The sequence below is a fragment of the Cydia fagiglandana genome, chromosome 16 (genome assembly GCF_963556715.1).
Source record: "Cydia fagiglandana chromosome 16, ilCydFagi1.1, whole genome shotgun sequence".
NCBI classification, from domain to species: Eukaryota; Metazoa; Arthropoda; class Insecta; order Lepidoptera; family Tortricidae; genus Cydia; species Cydia fagiglandana.
In genome coordinates, this window is record NC_085947.1 from 3259108 (window position 1) to 3267875 (window position 8768).

The 8768-nt window shown below is 40.2% G+C and overlaps 1 long non-coding RNA gene across 1 annotated transcript in view; it reads left to right on the forward strand.

Moving 5' to 3' along the window:
- Positions 1-7491: 7491 nt before the first annotated feature.
- Positions 7492-8768, forward strand: part of LOC134671797 (uncharacterized) — a 498925-nt gene continuing 497648 nt past the window's right edge. Inside the window, exon 1 of the long non-coding RNA XR_010099274.1 lies at positions 7492-7516. This is a non-coding gene — a long non-coding RNA (uncharacterized LOC134671797). The remainder of the gene's footprint in view (positions 7517-8768) is intronic.

The following is an 8768-nucleotide window of genomic DNA, read 5'->3' on the forward strand; positions in this document are numbered from 1 at the left end:
TGTATAAGTTAAGCTAGACCCATTTGTACACAATTATAAACCTGATTTTACTGTACCCCTGCGTAAATTTCATCAAATTCGCGACGTGACGTACGCGTTGGCGTTAAGTGTCATTTTTTATGGGATTTCCAAAACGTCCCGCTTGGCGCGCTGTTTAAAACCCCATACAAAAATAGACAACGCAAACGCGAACGCTCGTCACGCTATCGAACGAAATTTACACAAGGGATTCTGAAATGATTTCCGTACCTATTATTTATACCATATATTTTATGTTTTTATTATAATTTTGCACAAAAACATACGTTCATATACCAAAATATTTAGGTATATTTGTCTTTTTGCATGCATATTGCATAATTTGATATCATTATTAGTTTTGTGCTTTTGTAGGTTTAGTTTAATAGTTTTTAGATGTTTTGTAAAGAAATAAAATTTAAATCCACAAATTTTTGTTACAATTAACAGCACTCACAGCTTTTTGGGTCATTAGAGCTTTGAACTTTCGTGTTACTGGTGTGATAATGATAATTTAATATGGGTACATACGCAGGCTTATTTTTTGAAATCGTTAATCATAATATAGAATTATGTAATTGTGAGTAATAGATATAATTAGAGGTTAAACAATAACGCACGGCACGGAGTGGTCGGAGCTCCCATATAACATATCGTTTTTTAGGGTTCCGTACCCAAAGGGTAAAACGGGACCCTATTATTAGGGTTCCTTACCCAAAGGGTAAAACGGGACCCTATTATTAGGGTTCCGTACCCAAAGGGTAAAACTGGACCCTATTACTAAGACTTCGCTGTCCGTCCGTCCGTCCGTCCGTCCGTCTGTCACCAGGCTGTATCTCACGAACCGTGATAGCTAGACAGTTGAAATTTTCACAGATGATGTATTTCTGTTGCCGCTATAACAACAAATACTAAAAACAGAATAAAATAAAGATTTAAATGGGGCTCCCATACAACAAACATGATTTTTGACCAAAGTTAAGCAACGTCGGGAGTGGTCAGTACTTGGATGGGTGACCGTTTTTTTTTTTGGTTTTTTTTTTTGTTATTATGGTACGGATTATGGTACGGTGCATTATGGTACGGAACCCTTCGTGCGCGAGTCCGACTCGCACTTGCCCGGTTTTTTATTGTTGTAACCATTTAGTGACAATTACAATTCCTTCTAAATCCCAATGTCCTTTCATAAGAACAAAATCAAATTAAATTTAAACTATAAGGAAATAAAAGAAGGCTCCAAATTCAAAACGCAAAAATGACTCTAGGGTTTAGGAGGTTAAACATGTTTTTCCATAGAGAAATTTGAGAATAGACTGTTAATGGGGTTAGCCGGTCGAAGTATTCAGCAGATTAGTGCCAGATATTGAATTGTGTAGGTATTTTTTTTTGTTTTTTAATGGAATTTTAAGACTTGGGTGCCAGCCTATTATGGCTATAAGCTATTATGGTGCCATCTATGCAAACCTATGACAGTTGTCAACCCCATTCCATACGTCAGTTTTCTTGTCAAACGAGGGTTATTTCGCAGCCGACATCCAGCGTCCAAGAGCGGAATTATCAGTACTGCTATACTGGGTCAAGCAAATCTTGTCAGTAGCAAACGGCGGCAAATTTGAAAAATCGCGGGTTAGCAACACTGTGTTCGAATAATTCGAAAATCGCGTGTCATCTGTGCTTTATCTGTGGAATGTGGATCGGGAATGACAGCCATCATCTTTGTTTACATTCTGAATCGATTCTATTTCAAGAGATATTTCTGCTGTGTCACCATTAAATACCAATATATTAAATAAGATTGTGCTTAATCAAAGCTAAGATGCCTACAATGCCTACGGTGGCAACTGAGAAATCTAATAAAATATTAAAATCCAGTAGTAGGACATCTACCTGCTGAAGCAATGATTTTATTCATACATTCTTGTTTAACGGCATAGTCCACTTCTAATTTTATTTTGAGATCTTCAAATTAGTTAATCATTTTTATCAACATCACACACCGCTTTTAAATTGTCCGTCCATACCTATTAATAACAATTTCAAACATTTTCAATAGAGAATCCGCGAGTGACAATTTGAATTGACGGGCGCGCTCAGCGGAAAAAAAGTTTAGGTTCGATGTACATTGTACATTGCTGCTTTTCTTAGCGCAATACTACTCTTTGAGTGTTGCCCTACTTTAGTTTGCTTTACATTGCTACTGACAAGATTTGCTTGACGCACTATACTTGACAATAGATCATAACTTTATTGTCAGATAACAAATGCTCCTTTTTTTTGTTAGTGGGCCTTAGAAATTATATCATAACGAATGTAATTGCTCCATTTCGGCGATGCATCAATCCGACCCTGACGTTTGACCCGGCCTTATTACAAATGTCAGCACATCATATTAATATCAACACTAATGTCTAACCAAACTACTTTCTAATTTACATAGCACTCCTCTTAGACTTACTGCCTTTTGTTGTGCGCCTGCGGTGGCAAATAAGCGCTCAGGGCCCGATTCGGATTTTGAAATAGACATCTATTAGACATCTTTTAGACATCACCAAGATACGATAACGATATGTTTAAAGATCTAATCTATCAATTTTGACATTTGCGCGTTTCTGGAGATACTCTTGAACGATTTCCACAGGATATGACTTAGAGGTCTAATTCACATCTAATAGATATCTTACTCTATCTAACGTAAAAGTAACATTGGTTGCCCGAATTGCTCTGCAAAAGAGAACTAGTTGATATCTAAACTATAACGTATCTAGAATGGATCTAGTACGTGTCGTCTCTTGTGAATATCTTGAAGTTCGAATACGGCAGTCAGTCTGTTGGTATAAATGACAGAGCGAGCTCGAAGCGCGAGCGAAGCGTCTCCGCTCAGCTTGGGTAAAAATGCTTTCATATTGTATGTCTGTCCGGTTATGCCGCTGTTCTCTTCAGATCGCAGTTATCTACCTATTCTCGTCAAATTTTGAGAGGTTAAATAATTTAAATTAAAGGATTTCTTTCTCTATTCAATTTATGGGAACTTTTTCAACCTTTTAACCGCGATAGAATTTTCCATCGAGCGGTTCGAAGGTGAGGATGACTCACGTTAGACCGGGCCGTGTCCGGGCCGGAGCTTCCGGAGCTAACTTTTGTATGACATGGCAGGCGAGATGCTTTCCATAGAAAACGATGCGCCGAAGGGAAGCTCCGGTCCGGACACGGCCCGGTCTAACGTGAGTAATCCTTTAAACGAAGTTTTGTCTTATTTATCAGACCGCGGCGAAACGAGCACGATTTTGTATGTCTTTTATATCAGTCTACGTCGGTTAAAAGGTTAACATGACAGAACTATGAAGTTCTACAGCTCACAAATCCACTATTAGTACTATATTAAAAACGGTCAACTATTATGACTACTATAGTTGTCTAGGTTTTTTTTTTCGATGTGGCGTGCGCACAGCTCTTGTGAGTAAGGACCCCGCTAAGGATACGGGCGAGCCTTGCTCATATGCATATCTGTCGCCAGTTTTCCCTTAGTCGCCTTATACGACACCCACGGGACGAGATGGGGTGGTGCTATTCTTTTCTGATGCCGGCACCACACGGCACTAGTCGTCTAGGTTAATATTGAAGCATTCCACGGGCTGTCACGTACACACAACTTTTATTTCATGTATTAGAACTTTAGAACTTTTGTTAGGCGTTTAATAATGTCGATGATTTTTTTTTCTGGACACCTTTTTGACCATTTATCACGGAAAAGCAATCTCCAATAGTTTCAGGTCGTCAAAAAAATCGCGTTTGTACAATTTCATGGAATGCTTTATTTCAAATTAACTACGAGTGGGTGTACATACTTCTCCTTTGGCGGAATATGTCGAATTAAAGGTCATTCGGCTGTATATACAAAATTCAGTAGCCATGTCTTCTCGTGTATTTCAAGATAGCATCTCGTTAACATACCAAACAATTACTAGCTGCTTGTCCGCCATAAAGGATGCGTTAATTGAAAATTAATACGAGAATCCATCTTTATATGAAAGGGACCTGTTTTATGAATATTTTTAACCAGGAAATATTGAGCCTGTTAATTTTGAGATAAGTGCTAGTTATCAAGTGTTTAAGATATGATGTACCTATATTTATATGTAAGGTGCGTTGTAAAATTATGAGCGAAATCGAAATAATGAGTCGGAGGTCAAACTAACTCCATAAAAGGACTCCAAATTTCATAAAAGGAGTCGAATTTATAATATTAGTTGGTAGTTGCATCGGATACTATAAGGGAGACCTAGGAGAGTTACATACATACACATACACATACATCACTGGCTCAGTGACCCAAAGAGGATCTTGGCCTCTGACACAAGAGAGCGCCATTCTGCCCTATTCTGCGCCACTTCACGCCAGTTGGGTATTCCGAGGGCGGACAGGTCTTTTTGGGCTTCGTCACTCCAGCGGTATCTGGGACGCCCAGACGGACGTTTTCCGCCCGGGTGCCCCACATACGCTCTTCTCACAGCACGATCCTCCCCCATCCTAGGAGAGGTAACCTAGGCGAATGTATGAGAATGAGAATTGTAAGGGGGAAATTCAAAGGGCTGTTGGGGGTAGCGGCACCACTTTTCAGCCTGGCAACATCGAGTTTCTTGAAGCCTCGGAACACCGCTATAAGGATCAGCCGGCCTAGCTAAGGTGTCAAATGTGTCAATGATTCAATCGCTATCGCTTCGACACCGAAACGCTTTGTGTCTCTCTATCACTCCTCCATATTAATGCGGCAGTGACTGTTACGTTTCGATCGCTACGGAGCGTAAGCGATTGGCATGTTGGCTACGCGGCCAGAAGTCAAACTCCGGTCTAACAATAAGGAATATTATGCAAAACTCTGCGTCAAGAGGGCGTCACTAGGCCAATCAGACGGCCTACCGAGAAACACGACAGTCGTAAGTTCGGTTTCTGCCTCTCTATCACTCTTGCCTATTCGATCGATAGAGAGGCGGATAAAGACATTTAGATTTTCGCGTTTTACGATACGCCGCCTGTAAACAAATGCATCAATATCATAGTAAAAACTTGTCAAAAAACTGTTTAAGGCCTAGTATGAGTATGTATAAGTTACTCTATGGTTTACTAAACAAATTAGTGCTGCACTCTGGCGGCAGAACATTGAAGTAATACTCCCTATTAGGCCAAGCGCGCACCACGACTTTTTGTCGCGCGATAATTTAGTCGCAGAAATGTAACGTATGGCAGTGCGCGCATATGCGACGAAAAAATCGCAGCGATTTTAAAATTGTGATTTGTCACATTTATCCGCGACTGCTCGCGACGCGATTGTCGCAAAGTGAATTGCAGCATACGGAGCTGTATGGCCCCGCGTGCACTGCGATTATAAAATCGCACCCTGGACCTCAGTCGGCATTTCGCTCTCCAAGCGTCAACATATCGGAACCTGCTTCTCCAATGGAGTCACAAGATGAGACGCTCTTAGATGTTGACCGTTTAATTATAGAAATAGAAGGAGATCACCTTTGTGGTATAAATACTCAAAGTCATACAGCAATTGCATACCTATTGCTTCACGACAAGCGACTGGTACGAAGTCCATGTCGAGAATGAACAAATCGTCGACTTTTCATCGCAGTGCGCGCAGTGAATTTTCTGCGATAAATTACAGCGCGATTCTAAAATCGTGTCGCAAACATTAAAATCGTGGTGCGCGCTTGGCCTTATGCATACGATATAACGTCAAATTCCTTTGCCTAGCACGTGCTGTAGCTACCACCTGCCGGCCGACCTATAAATCGTACGTAAAAGTTCAAGTTCGATTAACTCTTAAAACATAGCAACTATATTAAAGCATGAAGTTATGCCTATTACATTGTTTGGGCAAGGTCATGTTGTGTTGTGACAGCCCTGGGTAGATACGATTATACTGCTTAAAAAATATGGCTGGTTCTAGCAATAAGTATGCTAAAGACACAGATCATATAATACTAGTCTAAAGAGAATTTTCAAAAATTGCAAATTTCCCATGAAATACTCTTTTTAGGGTTCCGTACCCAAAGGGTAAAACGGGACCCTATTACTAAGACTTCGCTGTCCGTCCGTCCGTCCGTCTGTCACCAGGCTGTATCTCACGAACCGTGATAGCTAGACAGTTGAAATTTTCACAGATGATGTATTTCTGTTGCCGCTATAACAACAAATACTAAAAACGGAATAAAATAAAGATTTAAGTGGGGCTCCCATACAACAAAAGTGATTTTTGACCGAAGTTAAGCAACGTTGGGCGGGGTCAGTTTTTGGATGGGTGACCGTTTTATTTTTTGCCTTTTTTTTCATTATGGTACGGAACCCTTCGTGCGCGAGTCCGACTCGCACTTGCCCGGTTTTGCATTTATTTCTGCAGGTTTACTGCCAAACCTTCTTACAGTTAAAGTATGACTCACGTTAGACCGGGCCGTGTCCGGGCCGGAGCTTCTGGCGCATCGTTTTCTATGGAAAGCATCACGTCATGTCATAGAAAAGTAAGCCCCGGTAGCTCCGGCCCGGACACGGCCCGGTCTAACGTGAGTCAACCTTAATATTGTCTTGTTAGTTATATATAGTTTCTGAGCAATTACTAAGGTGTTACTAAGTAAAGACGACAGTGACACCTAGCTTCAATGTTCACTTAATTATCTGCATGATGAAACAGGAGCCATCTTATTAATAGTGCAAGCGACATTGATATTATTTAAATATATTCGAAAGACGATTACAAATGGCCTTCAAGTACCTAATGAAGTTTAATTTACCAGACTATCTTTGAGATTAGTGTTTAAACTTATTACTTAATAATAATTTATGATCTATAATGACGCAGTCGCATATCCGACAATCAAGATTTTAGTGCAGTCAAGTGTAAAATATGGGTGCATACAACATACTCAAATAGTTATTTATTTTACAAAGGGGCAAAATTATTGTGTGTTAATATGTGCTAATATTGATACCCGAGCAAGTGAAAGATGCCAAAATCGATTCCCGAGCAAGTAAAAGATTCGAAAAATGGATTCTTGAGCGTTGCGAGGATTTCAAAGCACGAGGGCAATATTTGCCCCGAGTGAAACACAAAATTTTTCACCACACCAACCCGAAGCAAACATTAAATGTAAATTAGCAAACAAAATCAAACCCAAATGAAAGTTATTAAATATAATTTACCATCCAAAATCATCGTTTAAAAGTCAATTCTACCACCAAACATAAGAAAACGACTCAAAATTTACTTTGCATGTGATTCATGTGAATAAAATGCAACTTTGCTATCAGTTGTTGAAGCGCAAAGTACCTAAGCCTTTCCGAGCTGGTGTGGTGTGGTGGCGGATATCGTCCGGCGAACTGGTTACAGTGGGCCCCTTTACAACCTTAGCTTGACAGCGATTCAAGGTCGAATCATGATATCCCTTTCTACCTTTAGGGCACTATCCCTTTCGACTATTTAGGGTTGTCAAAATTCAGGGTATTATCTTATCAGTGGTCGTGCACGCAAAGGGACGTCATGCTGTGTCAACCCTAATAATTGCTCGGAGCAAATGGTGAGCCGAACGGAGCCGAGTTTGCCCGAAGTCAGGAGTGTCTCCCCACTGATATTGGCAAATCGTTGTGACAGTTCCAAAAAGAAGCTAATTTGGCTAGTAGGAAAGTACCCAATTCGCGCTCTTAACAAATTATTTACATCCCAGTGCGCCACAGCAGTTACCTAAGTATAATTTTAATATAAATAGCTATAGTCAGACCGTAAAAAGTCTGCAGCGATTTTGATAGCCCATGCAGTGCAAGTGTCATATTAAACGTCAAACTTCTATGAAATTATGACGGATACATAACACTTACACTGCGTGGGCTATCAAATCCGCATTTGGTGCGACTATACTTTGCTCGTAGGGTCTGTGCGGAAAGAGAAGTGTCGTAGAATGTATGGACTCCCCTACATTTCTCGACTCTTCTCTTTCCGCGCAGACTCTATGTAAATTCAATGTTGACGTGTAAAAGTGCCCTTGGGGCCTATTTGCTGATTAAATGTTGAAGTTTTCTTGAACATTTGCTAGTGATATTTCCAAAGGGATCTGAAGAGCAAAATTTGTAAAAGAAGTATTATAGGAACGAACTTTTTGGTAATCTTCTGGCCCCTGTTTCACCAACGTGACAGGTGCGACGAATTGTAAAATCACTGTTGCTGACGTCACAGGCATCCATGGGCTACGGTTACCGCTTACCATCGGGCGGGCCGTATTCCTGTTTGCCACCATCATTGTATTATTAAAAAAAACTTTATGATATCGGAAAAAAAAACAGATATTTCTCTTGCTAAGTTTATGACAATTGTCACAAGAAACACTACAATTGTCACGAAATTCCGACATATAACTCATTACCTGTCAAGAATTACCTACAATTCTTCTAAATCTTTGACAATTGTCAGAAACTTCGCAGGAGAAATATCTGTTTTATTCCGATATAATAAAGTTTTTTTAAATAATACAATGATGGTGGCAAACAGGAATACGGCCCGCCCGATGGTAAGTGGTAATCGTAGCCCATGGATGCCTGTGACGTCAGCAACAGTGATTTTACAATTCGTCGCACCTGTCACTGATGTGAAATTGGGGCCTGTTATCCGTAGGTATCAAAGTTCTGAGTTCCATCCAGCTGCTATCTAGTGACTAACTAAAGTTTATAGAGGCGTAGGATCGCAAACCGCAACGAACTGC